This window comes from Erpetoichthys calabaricus, chromosome 6 (genome assembly GCF_900747795.2).
Source record: "Erpetoichthys calabaricus chromosome 6, fErpCal1.3, whole genome shotgun sequence".
Classification (NCBI taxonomy): domain Eukaryota; kingdom Metazoa; phylum Chordata; class Cladistia; order Polypteriformes; family Polypteridae; genus Erpetoichthys; species Erpetoichthys calabaricus.
The window spans coordinates 10,069,742-10,095,385 of NC_041399.2; the positions used below are offsets into that span (position 1 = coordinate 10,069,742).

The window sequence follows — 25,644 nt, forward strand, 5'->3', positions numbered from 1 at the left end:
AAGGGTAAATTTCGCACAAACATTAGGAAGTTTTTCTTTACGCAAAGAACGATAGAAACTTGGAATAAGCTACCAAGTAGTGTGGTAGACAGTAAGACGTTAGGGTCTTTCAAAACTCGACTTGATGTTTTCTTGGAAGAAATAAGTGGATAGTACTGGCGAGCTTTGTTGGGCTGAATGGCCTGTTCTCGTCTAGAGTGTTCTAATGTTCTAATGTTCTAATGTTCTAACAATAAGGGAGATGTGCAGAGCTGAAGAAACTATAGGAGTATAAAGTTGATCAGCCACAGTATGAAGATATGAAAAAGAGGGATGGATGCTAGGCTGAGAGGAGAGGTAGTGATCTGTGAGCAGCAATACAGTTTAATGCTAGGAAAGAGTACAGCAGATGTAATATTTGCTTTAAGATTGTTGATGGAGAAGTACAGAGAAGGTCAGAAGGAATGGCAATGCGTGTTTGTGGACTTAGAGAAAGCGTAGGACAGGGTGCCAAGAGAGGAGTTATGGTACTGTATGAGGAAGTCGGGAGTAGCAAAAAAGTATGTGATGGTGGTGCAGGATATGTGTGAGGAGAGTGTGACTGCGGTGATGTGTGAGGTAGGAATGACAGTCTGGTTCAAAGTGAGAGTGGGATTACATCAAAGATCAGCTCTGAGCTGTTTCCTGTTTGCAGTGGTGATGGACAGATTGAGAGATGAGCTCAGACAGGAGTGACCTTGGACTATGATGTTCACGGATGACATTGTGAACTGCAGTGAGAGTAAACAACAAGTTGAGGCGATCCAGGAGAAGTGGAGAGAAGGAGAATGAAAATCAGTAGGAGTAAGACGGACTACATGTGTGTAAATGAGAGGGAAGGTGGTGGAAGACTGCACTGCCTATCTTGGGTTCAACAGTCCAAAGCAACGGAGTGTGTGGCCGAGAGGTGAAGAAGAAGGTGCAGGCAGGGTGCACTGGATGGAGAAAAGTGTAAGGAGTGATTTGTGATAGAAGAGCATCCGCAAGAGTGAAAGGGAAGGTCTGTAAAACAGTAGTGAGACCAGCTATGCTGTATGGTTTAGAGACAGTGGCACCAACAAAAAGACAGGAGGCAAAGCTGGAAGTGGCGGAGTTGAAGACGGTACAATTTCCTCTTGGAGTAGTGAGGAAATACAGGATAAGGAATGAGGATATTAGAGAGACAACACAGGTACGACAGTTTGGTGACCAAGTGAGAGGTTCTAGATTGTGATGGTCTGGGCATGTGCAGAGGAGAGATGAGGGGTACATCAAGAAAAGGATGTTGAGGATGGAACCGCCAGGCAGGATGAAAAGATGAAGGCCAAAGAGGAGGTTTATGGATGTGGTGAGGGAGGACATGAAGGCAAATGGTGTGGCAGAAAATGATGTAAAAGACAGGGGTAGATGGAGATGGATGATCCACTGTGGCAACCTCTAAAGGGGAGCAGCCAAAAGAAAAAAGAGTCTGCATTGCACAGAATGAACAAATCCTAGAAGAGATTCCAGTCAATAAGTAACACACTTCCACTGGGCCAGTTTAGGTGGAGGAGTCAAACTAAAGCTGTTTCCACTCCTGGATTGTTTTGAACTCTGGTGTGATTTCCCCAAAAGTCCAGTTTATTTAGGCAGATGTGAGAACAGCAATGAAACTCAGGTGTGGACCATAACAACTGTACCAAGACCCATTGGGAAGGGTGGAACCCTGGAGTTATCAGCATGAGGTCTGAATGTGATCTGAGATGGCAACGAATTAGCAACATGAAATTCTGTTCATTATGATTGAAACTGTGCATGCTGTGGTCATCACGCTAAGCATCTGCTGACATGGGGGGCAAGTGGGTACTCCCCCAAGCCCATAGAAAAGCTAAGTAATATATTTTTATGCGTTTTGCTGTCTTTGCATTAATGGATTTGGACTGGAATCGGTAAGTGTCACTGGTCTGTAGTCATTTGTGGACAATTGATTGATTGATTGATTGATTGATTGATTGATTGATTGATTGATTGATTTTTTATTATTTGTCCTGTGACCAGGCATTGACATGAGGACTGAATTTGTTCATATCACTGCCCAGGAAAATACTTTACATCATCCTGGCTGAGTCAGCAACTGAAATGATTCATTCTGTTGCTAGTATCTTAATGATGAATCATTCTGAATGCAAGGAACTAAACCTCTATCAGTGTGTTCTACTCACGGAAACTGGACCTGCTCTATTCAAAAATTAATGACTTTAAATGAAAACTTATGGTACAATTTGAGCTGGTCTGACCTTATCAGTGCTTCAGTACTTGTTACGTTTTATTTTTATTTTTTTATCGATTGATTGATTGGCTGTATTTTCTGTCCTGTGAGTCTGTATTCTCATTTTTTTATGTTTCTGCTGCAGTATGCATTTGAATTTCTCCATTGGATTAATCTAATCTATATTCTGACCGAGTCCTTTAAAATGATATTTAGGCCATATTTTTGGATATGTCTACTATGGACACTTATTTAAAAAACAATAAATGGAGAGAAAATGAATCCAGTTTTTCACACTACCTCAAAACAGCACAACTAGACAGATTACTTGTAGAATTTTCTGTAACAATATTTTTCTAGGCGTTCCTGACACATTCACCGACACTTTTGTAGTGTTTGGATGTGAATTACAACACTTGCGGAACTAAGAATAGCATTCAAAGTTCACACTTTAGTAAAAATGTTAGTGAATTTTGTAGTTTATTCTGCTTCAGCATATGTGTACAACATAACTAAATTCCCAATGTGTAAAAATTCTGAAAGAGTAATGTTTGACCTTCATTCTGAGGGATAGAGCATGAATATTTGATGAAGTGTGGCAAAGTGATAACCAGTTAAATCAAAGTAGCAGAAAACTGACCTAAAGGACGCTGAGTTTAAAGAGAGAGAGAGAGGAGGTTGGGAGCAGGGGCTGATTACAGTGAGTCGCCGCACCAACCAAATGATGAACCACCTGGATTGGGACCCAAGGGCAGTGGGTGACACCTCAGCACCCCACTAGAACAGTGTGAGGTTTTTTTTTTAAATGGCTGGAGTGCCAATCCTGCCACCAACCCCAAAGTTTTCCCTGTAAGTTGGAGGACCTGCTTGCAGATTAACGTCATACCCAGGATGACGCAATTGCAGGTTAAGGGCCTTACTCAGGGCCTCAATGTAGTAGAGTCACTTCTGGCATTTATGGGATTTGAACCAGCAACCTTTTACGATTGCTGGCGTAGATCTCTAGCCTTAGAGCCACAACTCTGCCCCAAGAGTGTAAAGGGTTAAACATAAATAATTACAAAGCGAATAATTACTGGTGAGTCCAGTTCACGACTGCGACAGACTTGGATGATGAAAAGTCCAAAACTCCTCCCTGCCGTGTTATGATCTGTGGTTCCTTGTGAAATGATAGCAGCGTTTGTTAGGTTTAAATCCCCATCTTGCTTTGATGCCCACTTTCCACTCTCTTTATTGAAATGCATGACTTGTTCTTTTAACGTATGTAACCCGGAACCTAACAACAGGATCCCCACTGCCACCTCCAAAAAAATGAGTTCTTGTGGTTTGCAGAGGGTTTTTTTAATACCCCCCCCCCCTCCCACTACAACATCATTGATGCATTAGTCCGTTAACAGTTTTATTTATTCAATTCAATTCTTTATTGTCTTGTGTACAAGTACTAGTACCATGTACATATACTTACTTGCATGTGCCCCAACAGACAGTGAACAAAGACAAAAAACACACAATAAATAAATGAATATAAATAAGCAAATAAACAAAACCAGAATCCTAGGAATGAATAGAGACAGTGGCAGAAGTATATGTGCAGGTTGGAGTGGAGGTGATACAAGGTTACTGATTGTTCACGAGTCGGATTGCAGTTGGATAGAAACTGTTCCTGAACCTGGAGGTGCGCATCAGAATGGACTTTAGTCACTTCCCCGATGGGAGGAGGGTGAAAAGTGACAGTGCAGGGTGGCTGGGGTCCCGCCTGATACGGTTCACTTTCCTGAGACAGCGTGTAGTGAGAGGACAGAGTAGAGAGTGTAGAGTATAGAGGACAGAGCCGACTCTACTTCCTTAGAAGGCTGGCATCCTTAAACATCTGCAATAAGATGCTGCAGATGTTCTATCAGACAGTTGTGGCGAGCGCCCTCTTCTACGCGGTGGTGTGCTGGGGAGGCAGCATAAAGAAGAGGGACGCATCACGCCTGGACAAATTGGTGAGGAAGGCAGGCTCTATTGTAGGCACGGAGCTGGACAGTTTGACATCCATGGCAGAGCGACGGGGGCTGAGCAGACTCCTGTCAATCATGGAGAATCCACTGCATCCACTGAACAGGATCATCTCCAGACAGAGGAGCAGCTTCAGCGACAGACTGCTGTCACCATCCTGCTGCACTGACAGACTGAGGAGATCATTCCTCCGCCACACTATGCGACTCCTCAATTCCACCCGGGGGGGTACATGTTAAAATTATACAAAGTTATTGTCTGGCTGTATACCTGCATTGTTATCACTCTTTAATTTAATATTATTTATTGTATCAGTATGCTGCTGCTGGAGTATGTGAATTTCCCCTTGGGATTAATAAAGTATCTATCTATCTATCTATCTATCTATCTATCTATCTATCTATCTATCTATCTATCTATCTATCTATCTATCTATCTATCTATCTATCTATCTATCTATCTATCTATCTATCTATCTATCTATCTATCTATCTATCTATCTATCTATCTATCTATCTATCTATCTATCTATCTATCTATCTATCTGTCATTCTGCCAGGAGTCTGACCTCCTCCCTGTAGGCCGCCTCATCGTCCTCACTGATCAGACCTATTACAGTGGTATCGTCAGCAAACTTGAGGATGGTGTTAGAGCTGTACTTAGCTACGCAGTCATGGGTGTAGAGAGAGTAAAGCAGGGGGCTCAGCACGCTGCCCTGTGGGGTGCCAGTGTTGATGGTGAAGATGGAGGAGGTTTTTCCACCAATACGTACTTGCTGAGGTCTGCCGGTGAGGAAGTCCAGTACCCAGTTGCACAGTGAAGAGCTAAGCCCCAGATTCAGGAGTTTAGCCATAGTCATCATAGACTGGTATGGTCTTCTTAACGCTGCTGTAGTTTTCTACTTCAATATTCTAAATCAGTTCCTTTCTCCTTCCCTTGAGTTCTCCTGCATTTCCAAGCCGATGATTTTGGCTGATAATTCTGATAGACCTCCCACCTTTCATAAGATACGTTTTGCTAATTCCGGGTGTCATTACCATCAGGATCTCGTCGTCCTTTAATTTGTAAAACCTCAAATTACCTACTGCTTAAATCTATTATTCTCTTAAGTGGCCCCTGCAGCCACAAGTAGGGGGTAACCACAAAGCCTGCTAAGAATGTAACCTCCCTATTGATTCTGCTGACTTGTTTGATTTTCTTTTTTCTATTCTCGTGCTTAGTGCTTCTGTTCTTATTATCGAGTCACTTAGCAAAGTGAGATTTGAACAACGACATTCCGCATTCGAAAACCTGCTGGCTCTGTGTTTGCAACACGGGATGCGCGACACTGCAATTTTCTTGTTATATTGTTTTGTGAAATGCACATATACCCTGTTATTACTTCTTGTTCCTCGTTTCATTAAATAGTCTTGGATATTTACTGCAGCGCATTGAAGTGACTGTACGTCTTACATCTTAATAATTCTAACCTGATACCACTGACACAACTTGAAGAGCCCAGGCTGACCCTCATGGGATGGACACCCACTGGATGGCCTCACTTGAGTTCAACTTTTGCTTTCAGCCTGAGTTCTGCTGCGGTGTTACGGACCTTCAAACACAACCTGTGGAGCCTTCTGTCAGAGGTCAGCGTGCCCAGCATTTAAATGTCACAAAGCCCCCTCTAGACCAAGATGGACATCGCAGTGACTAATAGGTTATTTTAGTCAAAGATGCAAATAGGTTACAAAGGTTTTTTGTACAAATAGTGTAGAGGAAATAATATGACAGATCAATAAATAAATAATTAAAATGTTCAAATCGGTTCAAAGAAAAAAGATGGGTACACTCCTGGAAAGCACTGCACTTATTAGTCGAGGTGTGGCTATGATTGTTGGTAGATGATCAACTACAAATTACCACACAGAGTCAAGTTCAAATCCCGCTTGGACCGGACTGGAGTGGAGTGCGGTGGCCCCCTTTATACAGCACCTGGAAGTTCTCCAGGTGCTTCTTGGTTAGCATCCGGCAGCACTTCCGGGTATGACTGAAGTGCTGTATGCGGATTCAGCTCCTCTTCTGACAGCACTTTCTGTTTTGGCGGAAGTGCTGTCGACCACCGTTCTGGAGCTGTCCAGACGTCTCCTGGCGGTGGCACATGTCCTCACACAGGGTTGAGTGTCCTGGCTCTGTGGCCTCCATGCAACCCAGGAAGGCTGCTCTCTCATGTTCCGGGTGAAATATTGCCCATCTCCTCGTCCTTCCCATCTCCCGGCGTCCCGTTGGGGCAATCTGTCAGAATATGTATTTAATATTCTCATGCATATGTATGTATATACTGTATTTATATAATATTCTCTTGTGTATGTATTGTGGAATAGCGCGACCCGGACACAGGCAGGCAGTCACATCTAAGTCCATCTCCACACGTGTATTATACATACTACTATTTACAAAGTCAGTAAGTGCACCACCACTACTCCCCAAGTCCCACAGTCCTGGCTCTCACTAGCCATCTCTCTTCTTCCCAAACTCTTCTCACACACAGGGCCTCTCTTTGCCCCCTTCTCTCACCGACCTCGTCCAGCTCCTTACCCGACTCCAGCCTTGATTGTCGGGAGGCGGACCTTTAAATAGGCAGCTGATTGCCAACCACACCCAGCCACCTGTGACATGACTCCCCCACAAACTGAGACCTCCAGGGGCCAGTGGACCGATCCGCGAGGACTGGCCTTCCTCGGCGGCAAGCCAACACACTGTAGCCTAGGGCCCGATCTTATAAACAAAATAGAAAAACAAGGGGCGGAGACGTTGCCCTGACGCAGCTCCTCGGCTCGTCTTCTCGGTTGGGCCAACGCTCTCCGCTCCGATCGGCACCCCGATGCTCCTTTTTCCGGCTTCCCCGCTCGAGCAGTCCGTGATCCCCGCCACGGGACCACCAGCGGGAGCACACTCGCTCGTCTCCTCTCAGAATGCGGGTTATTCCTCTGCCTTCGCAGAGGACGGCCCTTCGAAGGACGTGCGCACCCAGCTGCACGTCCTCCCGTATCGGAGGAACTGACTTTCTCTAGCTGCTTCCTCCTTTCACTTTGGGACACTGTGACGGTTCGGATCTGCCCATTGCAAAAGGACAAACCCAGCCCCGCTGGCGTCCGGAGCTTCACGGGGTCGGTTTCGCTTACCTTCCCTGCTGTGCCTTTCCAGTCAGAAGTTCCCGCAGCGTGCTGATCCTCCTTCGCCAACGGCTCTCGATTGCACGCAACTGCCGTCCCTCCTGAATCCTGCGTCTCTGCCCAGAGGGCACATCGCTTGGCCGGCAGTGATAGCACAAGTCGCAGGCTTTCCTGCAGCTCATGCAGAGTCGCTGCCAAGGAGAGAGAAACAGCCGGTGGTGAGCTTACCTTTTGAGCAGTGCCACTCGCCGACTGCTCTCCATGGGCCCTTCCCTCCGGCCCACTCGGGTTTCTTCCAGGCACGAGACGGACATTCCCTGCTCCCGCCTCCGACCCATCGTTGGCGGGAAGACAGGACACGCTGTCCAATCCCATGCCTGTCACGAGGAGGGACTTCCTGTCGGCAGCCATCTCGTCCTCCTCTCTCACAGGGGAATGAGCTTTTGGGCAGCTCCGCTACTTCTGCGACTTTCCCAGCTGCAGCCTCTCCTTCCCGGCAGTTCCTTGCGTTGCCACCGAGTCGGTGAGCCGCCTCTGAAACACACGGCCCGGGTTACCATATGCCCCTGCGGGGTTAGGTGCACGCCGCCCCTGAGGCACGTGTGTGAGGTCTCCTGCCGTGCCGGGTCGTCCACAGACAATTTCTTACTCGCAGGCCCACACCTTGACCCAGGTGGAGCATCCTGCCGGCTATGCCACTGTGGAATAGCGCGACCCGGACACAGGCAGGCAGACACATCTAAGTCCATCACCACACGTTTATTATACATACTACTATTTACAAAGTCAGTAAGTGCACCAACACTACTCCCCACAGTCCCACAGTCCTGGCTCTCATTAGCCATCTCTCTTCTTCCCAAACTCTTCTCACACACAGGGCCTCTCTTCGCCCCCTTCTCTCACCGACCTCGTCCAGCTCCTCACCCGACTCCAGCCTTGATTGTCGGGAGGCGGACCTTTAAATAGGCAGCTGATTGCCGACCACACCCAGCCACCTGTGACAGTATGTATATACTGTATGTATTTAATATTCTCATGGTTGTAACGATGCGGGTTCCACTTCATGCACCCATCTCCTCTTTAGGAGCTCTTGAACCCAACACCATCGGTAATGTAACCAGATGAGCAGGAGAGTGAAGACATCACAAAACAAGGGGATGGTGCAAAAATGGTGCAACAGTGCTTTTATTAAAACAATCCAGCAAAACAGTTTCCAAATAAATAGTGCAGTGCAATCCAAATCTTATTAAATAAATAATCCAATTAATCCCAGACGTTTAAAACAAGGCTAAAACGAGATTAAAACCCTTCTAACGACATTGGGGTCACACCAGCCAAGCTCTACTCCTTCCCAGTCCCTCCAGCTCTTTCAAGTTATGCTCAGTGGACGAGACTTCAGCCACTGCGGTCCTCACATTACCGACCCCCATGCTGGCTGCCTCCACCCAGGGTTGGTTGTCCTCCCGTCTTCCTTCTCGCACTCAAAGTCGTCCCTCGGATCTCTATGGTGGACTTGTCCCCGATCATCCCCACTCGTCTATTAACTCAGTGGGTACAATCCTGCCCCACAAGCACCAGTCACTCGTTCCATCTGGGACCCCTGACTGTATTGACCTTTTTCTTTCTCTTCCTCAGCTGGCTCATCCACTCTCTTTCCCCCCAATGCTGCTCTCTCACTCTCTGCCTCTTCCATTCTTTTACCGTTCCCCTTTTCTGCCTCGCGCTTCTCCTATTTATCCTGGGGACGTGGCTCAGGTAGGGTGATTAGCAGTTCCCGGCTTCAATTACAGTTACTCAGTGAAGCAAAGGTGTTGCCAGAATTATGTAAGGGGGGGGGGGCTGGGGGGGGGGGCCCACTCTTCAGCAAGAACAGGTAAACTGGTCAGAATAGAGAGAAGCATGAATTCAGTGAAATACGAAGAGATCCTTGAGGACTACATGCTCCAGAGTGCATGTGACATCAATGGTTCACCTTTCGACATGACAAAATGACCTGAATTGTATGGCCAAGACAACACTGAAATGGCTTTAGGACAAATCTCTGACCGTCCTTGAGTGGCCCAGCTGAAGCCTGGATGCAAACCCCATAAACATCTGTGGAGTGACCTGATAATGGCAGTTCACATTCTCTTCCAGAATTTAAGAGGATCTACAAGGAATAATGGTATAAACTTCCCAAATTAAGGTGTGTAAAGCTTGTAGAGACTTATCACCAGCCTAATACCATCTCTGCGTTGAAGCACGGCGGTGATAACATCATGCTATGGGATGCTTTTCAGTGGCAAGGCCAGGAGGACTGGTCAGAATTGAGGGAAAGATAAAGAGGACCTTGACAAATACCTGCAACAGTGTGCATATGACCTCAGACCGACAACTTTCAGCACAACAATAACCTAAAGCATACAGCCAAGAGAACACTGGAATAGTTTTACAACAAGTCTCTTGCTGTCCATGAGTGACCCCAACTTAAACTCCAAGAACATCTGTGGAAAGACCTGAAGATGGAAGTTGACATGCTTCCCAAGAAAACTTGAGAGGATCTGCCAGGAATAATGGTATAAACAACCCAAAATAAGGTGTGCAAAGCTTGTAGAGATCTACCATAAAAGACCTGAAGCTGTAATTGCAGCTAAAAGGCTTCCACAAAATACTGAATTGAGGAACTGAATTCTTATAAGAATGAGAAGTATAGGGTATCGTGGTGGCGCAGTGGGTAGCGCTGATGCCTAACAGTTAGGAGACCTGGGTTCGCTTCCCGGGTCCTCCCTTCGTGGAGTTTGTATGTTCTCCCCGTGTCTGCATGGGTTTCCTCCCACAGTCCAAAGACATGCAGGTTAGGTGCATTGGCGTTTCTAAATTGTCCCTAGTGTGTGCTTGGTGTGTGTGTGTGTGCCCTGAGGTGGGCTGGCGCCCTGCCCGGGGTTTGTTTCCTGCCTTGTGCCCTATGTTGGCTGGGATTAGTGCCAGTGGACCCCCGTGACCCTGTAGTTAGGATATAGCGGGTTGGATAATGGATGAATGGATGAGAAATATACATTTGCAAATCCATCCATCCATCCATTATCCAACCTGCTGAATCCGAACACAGGGTCACGGGGGTCTGCTGGAGCCAATCCCAGCCAACACAGGGCACAAGGCAGGAACCAATCCCGGGCAGGGTGCCAACCCACCGCAGCATTTGCAAATCTTAATGGAAAAGTGTCCTCACTTTGACATTCCGGGTTATTGATTGTAGATTGGTTTGGCACAAATCGTAAACTTATTAGTTTGACATGAAATCTCCAACACAATAAAGTTTGTAGCAAGAGAAGGGGTCTGAATATTTTCTGAATTCAGTGTATTTACTCATCCAATTATTTATCATTGAAAGCCGTTGACTCCAATCAGGTCACACAACTTTTCCAATGCATCACCTCTCCTGTCAAAGATGTCTACCATATCTCATTGAACACATAGGCTGCAAAGTCAATTATGGTCTCTTACTTCAATTTTTCTGTAATCCTCTGAAAGAATGGCAGGAAAAAAAAAAGAAAAGATTTATAGCGTCTGTCACTTATCCAAGTTTCACAGTTTCTTTTAGCAGTTTGTGATTTCTATGATTTCTTGGAGGAAAACATCAAATTTCTCCCTTTCATATAGCAGAGGTGCCCATGTGCTTAGAAACTCATTTTCACGTCTCTTATTTGACCAGAGGCCAGAAACAGAAGCCTTGTCTTTGGGTGAAAGGAGCTTTTTTAGATCTCCCCAACCTAATTTGCTTGTTTCGCAATAATATCAAAGTAACCCAGTCCCCTTATCGATGCACTAAATACTTCAAGACTGTCGCTCGCTTGATTCTCGACTTAACTTGCGGACAGCAGAACAAGTCATATTTTCATGTCTACTTCAATCAAAGTAAACTTCCTACTAGCATCATGGAGAAAGCCCAAGGGGCGCCCATCTGCTGCTTCTTGTTCCACTTCAGCTGTCTGCCCGACTCAGGCGGGATTCATGACTATGCTTTTATTTTATTGTATTTAGTTGGCCCTGTAGGCTGTCGCGTTTTACACAATAAAACCTACAGACGTTTTCAATGTTTTGTTACAGCTTGTGAAGAGCCTTTGTGACTTTTGATTCCAGGGAAAGGCACTACATTCTGGCAGGTTGTCTGGATGGCAAAGGATTGTGGGAGTAGAAGTGGTAGTTGGAGACGTGAGAGAAAGTGGGAGAGCAGGGTTCATATTTTCAAAAAGAAGTGGCATCCTGTGCAAACAAAGACTAGGAAGAGTGACAAGAAAAGAGTTTAAAATTAAAACTGTGATAAGTACGGTGATTTGCACTAAGCAGGATGGATGGATGATTCTGACTATTAATCAAGTAGTAGCCAAATAATACATATAACGAGAACAGACGTACATGAGAAATTTAACAAATGAGAGGAGACCATTCACTGGCAAGGATAGGTGGACTGGTCAGAAGTGAAAGGATGGATGAATGCAATGAAGTACAGAAAAGTCCTTGAAGACAACCTGCTCCAAAGTGCACGCCACCTCAGACTGGGCCAACGGTTCACCTTTCACCATGATAGTGACCCCCAGGCATACAGCTAAAATATGGCTGGAATGGCTTTGGGACAAGTCTCTTACTGGGCTTGAGTGGCTCAGACTTAAACCCCAAACAACACGTGTGGAGAGAGCTGAAGATGGCAGTTTGGAGACACTCCTCATCCAAATAAACGGAGCTTAAGGGGATCTGCCAGGAAGAGCGGGATAAAAAAAAGGCCAAATCCATGTGTGCAAAGCTTGTGGAAACTCACCAAGAAGGCCTGAAGCTGTAGTTCTGCCTTTAATATCTATCTATCTATCTATCTATCTATCTATCTATCTATCTATCTATCTATCTATCTATCTATCTATCTATCTATCTATCTATCTATCTATCTATCTATCTATCATTATATTTGTTATATAGTGCCTTTCATATCTATCTATCTATCTATCTATCTATCTATCTATCTATCTATCTATCTATCTATCTATCTATCTATCTATCTATCTATCATTATATTTGTTATATAGTGCCTTTCATATCTATCTATCTATCTATCTATCTATCTATCTATCTATCTATCTATCTATCTATCTATCTATCTATCTATCTATCTATCTATCTATCTATCATTATATTTGTTATATAGTGCCTTTCATATCTATCTATCTATCTATCTATCTATCTATCTATCTATCTATCTATCTATCTATCTATCTATCTATCTATCTATCTATCATTATATTTGTTATATAGTGCCTTTCATATCTATCTATCTATCTATCTATCTATCTATCTATCTATCTATCTATCTATCTATCTATCTATCTATCATTATATTTGTTATATAGTGCCTTTCATATCTATCTATCTATCTATCTATCTATCTATCTATCTATCTATCTATCTATCTATCTATCTATCTATCTATCTATCTATCTATCATTATATTTGTTATATAGTGCCTTTCATATCTATCTATCTATCTATCTATCTATCTATCTATCTATCTATCTATCTATCTATCTATCTATCTATCTATCTATCTATCTATCTATCAGTACCCAAATGACCCTTATGGGACCACATGGCCTTTTGCTCATATATTTTGTGGCAGGTCAGCAGCAAACTCCTCTCTCTATTCCTTTTAAGTATTCCTTGTAGTTTAGAACGCTACAGACCTCATTGTGCCGTCCAGGTGACTGAGCTCTTGCATACAATTCTCTCTTAATGCATGTAGATTAAAGCTAGGCCATTTCAGACAACTTAACAGAATTTAAAAATCAATCAGCCAACTAATTGAAAGCCATTGGAGAGTTGATAACACTAAGGCTCGTTTTTCTTCGTGCAGATTAGGATCCTATCAGCTGTACTCTGAATTAGTTGAAGAAGAGACGGGTTGCAGGGGAGCAATATACAACTGTCAGTATTCTCCTTTAATCGAATAGCAAAGAGATCAAGTGTTACCTTTTCTGTGTCTGTTTTTGTCGTGTCTTGATGTTAAAGGAATTGTGTAGACTTGATATATGCCAGGCATGTGATTGCATCATAAGTGAGTTAACATTGGATCGGGTTTATGAAATGTCAGGTCCAGCGTACATAGACAATATGTGAGGTTGACTCTCAGATACAACTGCAAGAGACTTTCATTGCTGTCTTTCAGACCTGCAGTTTCATTAAAATCTGAATTTGCTCATCATAGAGTTGCTTTTGACTTTGCATTTCTCCATAACATAAGAACATAAGAAATTTGACAAACGAGAGGAGACTTATTTGTTTAGCTAATAGCTGAGTCGTCCAAATATCTCATCCAGATTCTTCCTAAAGGTTGTCAGGGTCTGCTTAAGTTCCATGTCCAGAATCCCACAACTCAGCATAAAGATAGATAGATAGATAGATAGATAGATAGATAGATAGATAGATAGATAGATAGATAGATAGATAGATAGATAGATAGATAGATAGATAGATAGATATGAAAGGCACTATATAATATATATATATACAGTGGTGTGAAAAACTATTTGCCCCCTTCCTGATTTCTTATTCTTTTGCATGTTTGTCACACAAAATGTTTCTGATCATCAAACACATTTAACCATTAGTCAAATATAACACAAGTAAACACAAAATGCAGTTTGTAAATGGTGGTTTTTATTATTTAGGGAGAAAAAAAAATCCAAACCTACATGGCCCTGTGTGAAAAAGTAATTGCCCCCTGAACCTAATAACTGGTTGGGCCACCCTTAGCAGCAATAACTGCAATCAAGCGTTTGCGATAACTTGCAATGAGTCTTTTACAGCGCTCTGGAGGAATTTTGGCCCACTCATCTTTGCAAAATTGTTGTAATTCAGCTTTATTTGAAGGTTTTCTAGCATGAACCGCCTTTTTAAGGTCATGCCATAGCATCTCAATTGGATTCAGGTCAGGACTTTGACTAGGCCACTCCAAAGTCTTCATTTTGTTTTTCTTCAGCCATTCAGAGGTGGATTTGCTGGTGTGTTTTGGGTCATTGTCCTGTTGCAGCACCCAAGATCGCTTCAGCTTGAGTTGACGAACAGATGGCCGGACATTCTCCTTCAGGATTTTTTGGTAGACAGTAGAATTCATGGTTCCATCTATCACAGCAAGCCTTCCAGGTCCTGAAGCAGCAAAACAACCCCAGACCATCACACTACCACCACCATATTTTACTGTTGGTATGATGTTCTTTTTCTGAAATGCTGTGTTCCTTTTACGCCAGATGTAACGGGACATTTGCCTTCCAAAAAGTTTAACTTTTGTCTCATCAGTCCACAAGGTATTTTCCCAAAAGTCTTGGCAATCATTGAGATGTTTCTTAGCAAAATTGAGACGAGCCCTAATGTTCTTTTTGCTTAACAGTGGTTTGCGTCTTGGAAATCTGCCATGCAGGCCGTTTTTGCCCAGTCTCTTTCTTATGGTGGAGTCGTGAACACTGACCTTAATTGAGGCAAGTGAGGCCTGCAGTTCTTTAGACGTTGTCCTGGGGTCTTTTGTGATCTCTCGGATGAGTCGTCTCTGCACTCTTGGGGTAATTTTGGTCGGCCGGCCACTCCTGGGAAGGTTCACCACTGTTCCATGTTTTTGCCATTTGTGGATAACGGCTCTCACTGTGGTTCGCTGGAGTCCCAAAGCTTTAGAAATGGCTTTATAACCTTTACCAGACTGATAGATCTCAATTACTTCTGTTCTCATTTGTTCCTGAATTTCTTTGGATCTTGGCATGATGTCTAGCTTTTGAGGTGCTTTTGGTCTACTTCTCTGTGTCAGGCAGCTCCTATTTAAGTGATTTCTTGATTGAAACAGGTGTGGCAGTAATCAGGCCTGGGGGTGGCTACGGAAATTGAATTCAGGTGTGATACACCACAGTTAGGTTATTTTTTAACAAGGGGGAAATTACTTTTTCACACAGGGCCATGTAGGTTTGGGTTTTTTTTTCTCCCTAAATAATAAAAACCATCATTTAAAAACTGCATTTTGTGTTTACTTGTGTTATATTTGACTAATGGTTAAATGTGTTTGATGATCAGAAACATTTTGTGTGACAAACATGCAAAAGAATAAGAAATCAGGAAGGGGGGCAAATAGTTTTTCACACCACTGTAGATAGATAGATAGATACTTTATTAATCCCAAGGGGAAATTCACATACTCCAGCAGCAGCATACTGATAAAAAACAATATTAAATTAAAGAGTGATAACAATGCAGGTATAACAGACAATAACATTGTATAATTTTAACATTTACCCCCCCCCCCCCCTCGGGTGGAATTGAAGAGTCGCATAGTGTGGGGGAGGAACGATCTCCTCAGTCTGTCGCTGAAGCTGCTCCTCTGTCTGGAGATGATCCTGTTCAGTGGATGCAGTGGATTCTCCATGATTGACAGGAGGCTGCTCAGCGCCCGTCGCTCCACCACAGAAGTGCTTCCTGGCTTCAGTCCTAACTGCACTTCCTCCTAATTTCCATCGTCATCAAGTACGTGCTTCACCCTTAAGTTGAAAGAATTCTGCTCAATCTACTTTATTGATGCCTTTGCCAATTAGGTCTCCACTCAGTCTCCTCACCTTGAGACTAAACAGGTTTACTTCTCTGAGTCTGTCACAGTAGGACATGTCCTGAAGTCCCATGATGCACTTGGTTGCTCTCCTCAACACAGTTTCAAGCGCTGCTATGACTTTCATATGTCCAGAACTGCAGAAAATACTCCAGATGTGGTCTTACTAGTGCATTGTATATTTTGAACATACTGTAACGTCCCTTAACTTAAATTCAAAAGTTTTAACGATATAACCCTAATGGTTTGTTTGACTTTTCGATTACTTCTGCGCAATGCTTAGATAATGAAAATGTCTGCGTCAACATACAGTAAACCCTTCATCAGAGGTGACATCCTACAGTTCAGTGTCTCCCCTCTTGTATTTATAAATGACTAGCCGTCCCCCGTGGCTCCACCCATGTAGTAGTAAAACAGGACAAACTTTAAAAATCAATAAAAAAAAACTTTTAAAAATGTGATCATTTGTATTGAGAAGAATTTAAATTGATAGCTTTCATATCCAAGGGCCTCTTGATCTATAATAATAAAAGGCAAAGCCCTCACTGACTGACTCACTCACTGACTGACTGACTCATCACTAATTCTCCAACTTCCCGAGTAGGTGGAAGGCTGAAATTTGGCAGGCTCATTCCTTACAGCTTACTTACAAAAGTTAGGCAGGTTTCATTTCGAAATTCTACGCGTAATGGTCATAACTGGAACATATTTTTTGTCCATACACTGTAATGGAGGAGGCGGAGTCACGTATCGCGTCATCACGCCTCCAACGTAATCACGTGAACTAAAAACAAGGAAGAGATTTACAGCACGAGTCACATGCGGGAACGAAGGTAAATGACGTTAATTTTTCACTGTCTTTTAATACTGTGTAAGCATACATATTAACACATGTGCAATTAAACGTGTGCATTTACGGGGTGATTTCTGAGGCTTAAAAGCTCACCTTTTATCAAACGCAGGAACAAAGGTAACAGACGTTGTTCACTGTCTTTTAATACTGTGTAACCATACATATTAACACATGTGCAATTAAACGTGTGCATTTACGGGGTGATTTCTCAGGCTTAAAAGCTCGCCTTTTACTAAAAAGGTAAATGCAAAACTATTTTCAATCAGTTTATTGAAACGCTCCCGTTAAGGATTGCAATAACATATTCGCGAGATAAAAGAATGAAGTAGGGGGAAATGGAGGAACAGCCGGAAACAGCGAAGAGCAAAAAATTAATTAAACAATTGACAACGGAGCGAGTGAAGCATACAAGCATGTTCATAAGGGAAACAAAGCACGGTGTAAAACGTAAGTTTAAATTAAGTTTATAGAAACGCTCCCGCTGCGGATTGCAATAACATATTCGCGACATAAAAGTTTAATGAGAAGACACGAGGTATAAACGAACCACACGCCGTGGCGCAACGTTAAGGGCAACAGTTTCAACCATTCTATGATCTGCTTCTCGCAACTGAAAGACGGCACATGGCGGATGTTAGCCGACTTGCTGACCGCAACGTTAGGGGCTTCAACTATGGTGCTGACGCCACATCTCAGTGCCAACACTTTGCAGACTCTACTTAAAAGACACGCCCTCCTCACTGGACAGTTAAAAAGACCAATCAAACTAACGATGACATCAAGTATTACCCAATCAAAAGTAGGAAAGGAGGCATCTTCATAAAATGCGTGTGGGATGATTTGCATGACACGCTGCTTTAAAAAAAAAATGATAAAAAAAATACGGGATAAATCCCGTCCAGTATTAATTCAAAACGGGACGCGCAATTTCATTCTCAAACGCGGCACGATTCCGTATTTTAAAGGACGGGTGGCAACCCTACAGTGCCAGGTAACCACCCATACAATCAGATTGTGATTCACACTAGGAATGCAATGAATGTAATTACCCCGATCTACATACAAGGCGAAAGTCTTGCAACATTCAAAGATGATGGTTTGGGATAATTAATACTTATTAAGTACACCATGGCACATAAAAGAGCTTATGAAGCCTTGAACCGAAAAAAGCAACATCTCAGAGATCGTAAAAAAAAAAAAGGAGGTAATGTCGTTTTACTCGCTGTACATTTTAGTCAAACATTACCAGTTATTCCACGAGGGAGACCAGCAGATGAACTCAACGCGTGTTTAAAATCCATGCTTCTCCCACGCTCGGTTATATGTTGCGTGTTCTCGGGTAGGTACACCAAAAAATGTATACATTTAAGCATGTAATGGGCAAACAAAAAATGAGGTATACCCGAAGGCACTGCAGTAGTACTCAATGTAACTTTACTTCTTAAATGTTAATGTTTTACTGTTTAATAATTTATACGCTTCTTATATATTGTTCAAATTCTTTTATCAAAATACCAGTGACAGCGCAATGCACGATAACATGGAGTGAATACACCATACGCATCTGCCCACGGCCGCCCTGGTGTGCGCAGATAGGAGTTGATTCTAAAATAAAATAAACATAAAAAGAGTAATACAATCATCACCCATAAAGCGGATAGCAGACGTGACGTATTATATGTGTACCAGATTTCAAGTCAATAGGTGAAACGGTTTGCAAGCTACAGGTGATTTAAAATCCTGGACAGACCAACGAAAAGCCACGGTAGCAAATTATAGAAGATTTTACTGTTTAATAATTTATATTTATATGAAATGTGCTTCTTATATATTACTTCATATTCTCATATGATAATGATGTTAATGTTGTTTATATTGATTTCTATGTTATTGTAAGTGCATCTATGTGTGTATATATATGTATGTATGTATGTATGTATGTGTATATATATATATATATATATATATATATATATATATATATAAAATATATATATAAAAAATATATGTGTATATGTATATATAATATATCTGTATATGTGTGTATATGTGTGTGTATATGTGTATATGTATATATATATGACAGCAACACTCATAACAATGACAACACAATTACATTGACAATCATGTTACGTTATTTTTAAAATGTTTCCTTTACTTTTTCATAACCTCTTTAACACACTACTTCTCCACTGCGAAGCGCGGGTATTTTGCTAGTATACAATAATTTTGGTTTTGCTCTCAGGAGAGAGAATGTAGCTGTGATCTCTTTGTCAAAAATGTAAAAAGTTGGCAAGGTATGTCTGGCCAAGCAGAAGGTAGGTACGCTCTAACGTCAAACATTGGCACTGTATCTGATCGTGTTCAGCTCTGACGGGTTAGCGTGCCTCACATGGGGAGAAGAGCATGTAGTTGTGATATCTCAGCCAATCAACAGCTACCCTCTAAAACACACGTAGCTCTGACCTCTCTCTCAAAAACATCAAACTTTACTCCTTAACGATCTCTAGATGATGATGTCTGCTGAACAAACAGGCATCGCTAACTAAGCAGAGGTAAGGTGCGCTCCCACACTTGGCGAGAGGTAGAGTGACTCGAACTGAGGCTGGCACATGAGTGAGGATGGCCCCGCCCCTCTCCCCACTCCTGAGGTCCCGCCTCCCTTTCCCCTTGGCCCGCAGCCTCTCTCTCAGATTCGCACAAATAAATCGCTGCCTCACCCGAACCATGATACTCTCACGAAACCATGAGAGAAGTCGCAAAATCAACCGGAATGTTCAGGCATGTCCTTTATGTTCTCAAAGTCCATGTGGGCTGTGATATGCCTTTTACTCAAGGGTGGTTTCTGTCTAGCTGCTCTACCCTAAATACCTGATTGAGGGAGTGCTGCTGACATGGTCAGCCTTCTGAGATGTTCTCCCATCTCAGGTTTTATCATTTTTTTTTTATTTTGCATTAAACTCTGTAAATAGTACACTATGTTGTGGCAAAGGCGCTATATGAGCGTCAACCCGACACAGACTGACAACGGAGGCACATGTAAAATAAACAAAAAGAACTTTTATATTCTTCAGCCACGGGGCACGTCTTCCCCGTGTCCCACATGCCCAACACAGTCCCCAAAAACACCAAAGAAAAGAAAAACCACATCACACCACACTCTTTGTCCTCCTCCTCCCAACTCTGGTGCCCAGAGTGGTGACTGTCAGCCTATTTTATAGCCCACCCAGAAGTGCTGCAGGTGCTCATTGACCGGCTGCCCTCCCAAGTGTGGCTGCATTCCCGCCCAGATGGACTCATTAGGCTGTGCAACTTCCCCTGGCAGTGGCCACGGAGCCCAACAGGCATGAGTTCCAAACTATTTGCCCCGATGCAACCCAGGGAGGCTGTAAACAAGCGTTCCGGGCGACGTAGTGTGCATCCCATGACTGGATCTGGATCCTTTCCTGCAGTGGATTATTCTTATCTCTCCATTGTAATAAAAAAATCTTGGGTCAAGTCTTGATTTTCTTGGAGACACTTTAACGTCCTGCAAGAGATTTTCCTGAAGACATCCCGCGACCCGAGTTTTCATAACAGTTTTAATCGTGCCTCCCCTAACGTTTTTTTTGAACGGAGCCCACTAATACCAATTTGTTCTTTTTTAATTAATGATATATCATAGATGCATATTTTATTATTCCTACTTAACTTTTATCGACGTTTATCTAACTCTATATTTATTTTTCTAGTATCAGAATGTAGTTTAAGTTAATTTGTTTTGGTTTCAATAGATCCATCCATCCATTTTCCAACCCGCTGAATCCGAACACAGGGTCACAGGGGTCTGCTGGAGCCAATCCCAGCCAACACAGGGCACAAGGCAGGAATCAATCCCGGGCAGGGTGCCAACCCACCGCAGGGTTTCAATAGATGTATTTTTCATATTTTCAATTCTTGTTTTCTTTTTTTCACATCTTCGCACCCCCCTTTTTGTTACTTCGCGCCCCCCTAGGGGGGGCCCACCCCACAGTTTGAGAACCACTGCACTACAGCTTTATTACTGGCAAATATCAAGAAATAAAAAATGAATGAAAATGAATGAAATGAAAATAACAAATTACTTAAATTGTATATCTGGTTAACTAAACCAGGGGGTGGGCGAGCGAAGCGAGCAGGGGGAGCCCCCTAGTACTGTTTTAAAGAGATCCATAGTTGTGGCCAGGCATGAGGCAGCAATAGTTTCCAATAAATAGTAAATTGAATCTGGGTTGATGGACCTGGAATGGGATAGCCTCTGTGCTTGGTAGTGGATTGCTTCAAGGGATTCAAATTTCCTCACATATTGCATTTAACACCAGAATCCCTGAAGCCTACAAAAAACTTCTAATCCCGGGCCACCTTAATAAATTCCACCACACCTCTCCTCATCAGCGAAATGCGAGGTAAGAGATGCTGAACACATACCAAAAACGGAAAGTTTTTCCATGTTATACTAATAATGACGTGCAAATCATTCACTTTACATGTTACTGTCAAATTTTCTTTTCTTTGGTTATATTCTTGAAAAAAAGTGCATGTGCTTATTTGATATTTGGACTAAAGTCTTCACACATTATATACTTCACGTCATTATTAGCATAACATGGAAAAACTTTCTGTTTTAGGTATGTGTTCAGCATTTCTTGCCTTGCATTTCATGTCATCCTACATTTACCCAGATCGTTGTTGACACGGAAAACACTTGCAATGCATGTATTCCAAATAACTATATACTGTACTAGCAAAATACCCGTGCTTCACAGAGGAGAAGTAGTGTGTTAAAGAGGTTATGTAAACATATATATACATATACATATATACATATATATACATATCTACATATACACATATCTACATATAAACATATATACATATACACATCCACATATATACATATATATATAGACATATCAACATATATATATACACATACATATACACACATACATACACACACACATATACATATATACATATACACATACATACACATACATATATATATACACACATACATACATACATACACACACACATATATATATATATATATATATATATACACATACAGACACATATATATACTTATACATATTTACATATCTACATATATATATATATATATATACATATCTACATTTTTTAAATATAGTAGTAGTATTTCCTAGTCTAAGAACAACAAAACAAGTTTGGTGACTATGTGCGTTGTAACACGGGCTGTGATTGTTACATGGGAGGGAGACGACAAATCACAGCTTCCCGCTTTCTAATCGGGCCTGTGATTGGTGCCTTGACTGATGCCTAGATCCCACAGTATCTCCCCTTAGGAGAGGCATTAGGCAAGTGTCATTGAATAGCGGCACTGCAAGTTTAGTTTCTTTTCAATAAAGTCAGGCGTTAGGCAAGTGTCATTGAATAGCGGCGCGTCATTGAATAGCGGCGCTGCAAGTTTAGTTTCTTTTCAATAAAGTCAGGTGTTAGGCAAGTGTCATTGAATAGCGGCACTGCAAGTTTAGTTTCTTTTCAATAAAGTCAGGCGTTAGGCAAGTGTCATTGAATAGCGGCACTGCAAGTTTAGTTTCTTTTCAATAAAGTCAGGAGTTAGGCAAGTGTCATTGAATAGCGCCGCGTCATTGAATAGCGGCGCTGCAAGTTTAGTTTCTTTTCAATAAAGTCAGGCGTTAGGCAAATGTCATTGAATAGCGGCACTGCAAGTTTAGTTTCTTTTCAATAAAGTCAGGCGTTAGGCAAGTGTCATTGAATAGCGGCACTGCAAGTTTAGTTTCTTTTCAATAAAGTCAGGCGCGCTTTGCAGTGGCAAAGTTCTGCTTTTAAATTTTTATTAAGAAGAAAAGAAAACCTTTTTAAACTGAGGGAAAATATACCAATAACAATTTGTTAAGGATCTGTTTTTTTGTGAAGCTGTCTTTACACAGCTTCTCCGCTGTGTATGTCCGTCCTTTCTGCTTGCTTCGCGGTTCTGTAGTGGTTTATTGTTCATCTATTACGATTGTTTTTATAAACGAACGCCATATAAGGCCATCCTTTTTCCTTGCTTTGCCAAGGAAGCAGCCTTTTTATTTAATGCACGGGTTCTCCGTTGTTTCATTGTTCATTTATTACGATTGTTATAGTTGTCTTTGTATACCACGTTGTCAGTTGAGCACTCCGGTTGGAATATGATCAAGCCGTGGAAGCTTACTGTTGAGAATGCAACGTATAGTTGTACAGGAGAAAAATGGCAATCTTTTGTAGGTCTATGAACTTAATTTATGCCTGTATACGTCAGTCGCTTCATATTCTTTTCGTACTTTATCAATTGTGTAATGTGTTTTTTGAACAGGTTTGATTCATCGAAGTGATCACTCGTGCTGTGTTCAGTCAGTCACTCGCTCGCTTCTTATTGTTTCGCTGCCTTCTCAATTGTGTAATGAATGTTTTCTTCAGCGCTCTTTGTGGCTGTTCTTTGTTTTCAGTTCACATGATTACGTGGGAGGCGTGATGACGCGATATGCAACTCCGCCTCCCACGGCCAGCGAGCTGCAGTCCATTACAGTATATGGACAAAAAAGAGGTTCCAGTTATGACCGTTACGCTTTGAATTTCGAAATGAAACCTGCCTAACTTTTGTAAGTAAGCTGTAAGGAATGAGACTGCCAAATGTCAGCCTTCCACCTACACGGGAAGTTGGAGAATTAGTAATGAGTCAGTCAGTCAGTCAGTCAGTGAGGGCTTTGCCTTTTATTAGTATAGATTAATTACCCTCTACAACTCCAGGCATATCACACCACGATAAGGAGACTTGAGCTGGGATTAGTTTGCTACTGACTTCAGCTCTGTTGGGACAGCAGGCTGCTTGCTGCTTGCGCTGATCGACACATTTGCAAAACAAAAGACGCTGATGAGGAGAGGTGCGAAGGAATTTAAGGTGGCCCGGGATTATGAGTTTTTTCGTAGGCTTCAGGGATTCTAGTGTTAAGTAAAAATGGCTTGGTAGGAATTAGTGTGGATGTGTGAGTGTGTCCTGTTTTAAACTGGCATCCTGTCATGGGTTGGTTTCTGCCTCACACTGCCAACGTGAACTCTGTTTTCCTGTGACTCTGTATAAAAGTGTGTGAATAAATATATATTTGTATAATAATTGTGATGCCCCAGGTGCCCACTCCATTTCCCAGGACATTAATAGTCATAAATGAAGATGGACTAGGACAATGAGGATATAAACAGCAAGGTCAGTTAAAATGTACGTAATGCTTTTCTTGACAAGCCATCAGTGTCCATGAAAGTGCAGTGCAATTCTTCAAAATAAATAATCCATAAATAAACCGTGCCAGTGGAGATTAAAATAGATCGATAAATAAGTTCCAATTAATGTGATAAAAACCAAAACAGAATCAAGTTTCTTTTTTTCTTGATCTCTCACATTTGCTTCTACTGCTTACCCTCTGGGTCACCTCAGCAGGGCGTAGACACTGGAGAACATAGTCAACCCTTTTCAGCAATCGTTTTAGCAACCTCAGCCGGTACCGGCTGGAACCTCCAGAGCCTGACACCATCGTCCCACCACCGCTTATCCTTAGATCCCTCGGCTACTCCTGCTCCAAATGCTCAACAGGAGTGACCTGCCCCTCGAGTGCCATTTCTTTCACACTCTGTCTCTCTCACAGGGCAGCCAGATCGTTTCATCACCTCTCCTCCTTTATAGACCAATGGCCTGAATTTCTCTCTCCTCCTCTAGTACTTCTTTTCTTCTCTATTCTCTACCTCTGTCCTTCCCTTGTGAGTGTAGATGCTTTCCTTGCCGATCCAGGGAGTGTCAATGAGTGATGGCTGTGCTGATTACGCTCTCACATGAATGAGCAGTCAGGCAGTTTCCCCATCAATCACGGCTTTTCACCACCACTCGGCCACACCTGCAAAGTCCTGAGCTGCGCTATTTTTAAAAGCCACGCACCTCCATGGACCCCTGACTCACTTCACCACAGAGATGTGCTGTGGCAGGTGCATTAGCAATGTTTCTTCTCATCCTCAGTTGTCTAGGTCCCTGTTTGGCCACCACTGTCTCTTGTGTGACACTAAACAGGCCCTGTTAGAACTCTGGGTCATGGACTGATGTTGCTGCCACTTCAGGTTCTGAAAGATATGCACTGCCTGTGAAAATGTTCTGGGAAAACTGCCATTAAGTAGAAAACTTTCAAGAGTTACAAGCAGCTGTCTCTTTCTTCTCTTCCAGGCTGCGGTCATCTTCAAGAAGGATAAAAAGCAGAGGAACTAAATCCTGGCAGCCTTGCTTTGGATTGAGTCACAGTGACCAAGAGTTTACTGAGTGAGTATGAAAAAGGGTGTGGGATGGGTGGGAAAAAGGCATGGAGAACATTTGGACTTGTTATAGTTAGGTCTTACAGTAGCATCAGAGATATATTTTGTAAGAAAACTGCAACCACATAAAATCCATCTGTGGGTATTCATAATCACGCCAGAGATATCTTCTTCTTCTTCTTTCAGCTGCTCCCATTAGGGGTCGCCACAGCGGATCATCTTCTTCCATATCTTCCTGTCCTCATCATCTTGCTCTGTTACACCCATCACCTGCATGTCCTCTCTCACCACATCCATAAACCTTCTCTTAGGCCTTCCTCTTCTCCTCTTACCTGGCAGCTCTATCCTTAGCATCCTTCTCCCAATATACCCCTCATCTCTCCTCTGCACATGTCCAAACCAGCACAATCTCGTCTCTCTGACTTTGTCTCCCAACTTGAGCTGACCC

General features: G+C 42.6%; 1 protein-coding gene across 6 annotated transcripts in view; it reads left to right on the forward strand.

Annotated features, from left to right (window-relative positions):
• LOC114653202 (RNA-binding Raly-like protein) overlaps window positions 1-25,644 on the forward strand; it is a 1,200,559-nt gene that overhangs the window by 585,287 nt on the left and 589,628 nt on the right. The window contains exon 1 of one of the 6 annotated variants that reach the window (XM_051929290.1): window positions 25,110-25,203. The exons of the other annotated variants lie outside the window; for them this stretch is intronic. The gene's annotated coding sequence lies outside the window, so the exon portion shown is untranslated. Of the gene's footprint in view, window positions 1-25,109; window positions 25,204-25,644 lie in introns of those variants that run through there. 6 annotated transcript variants of the gene reach the window in all.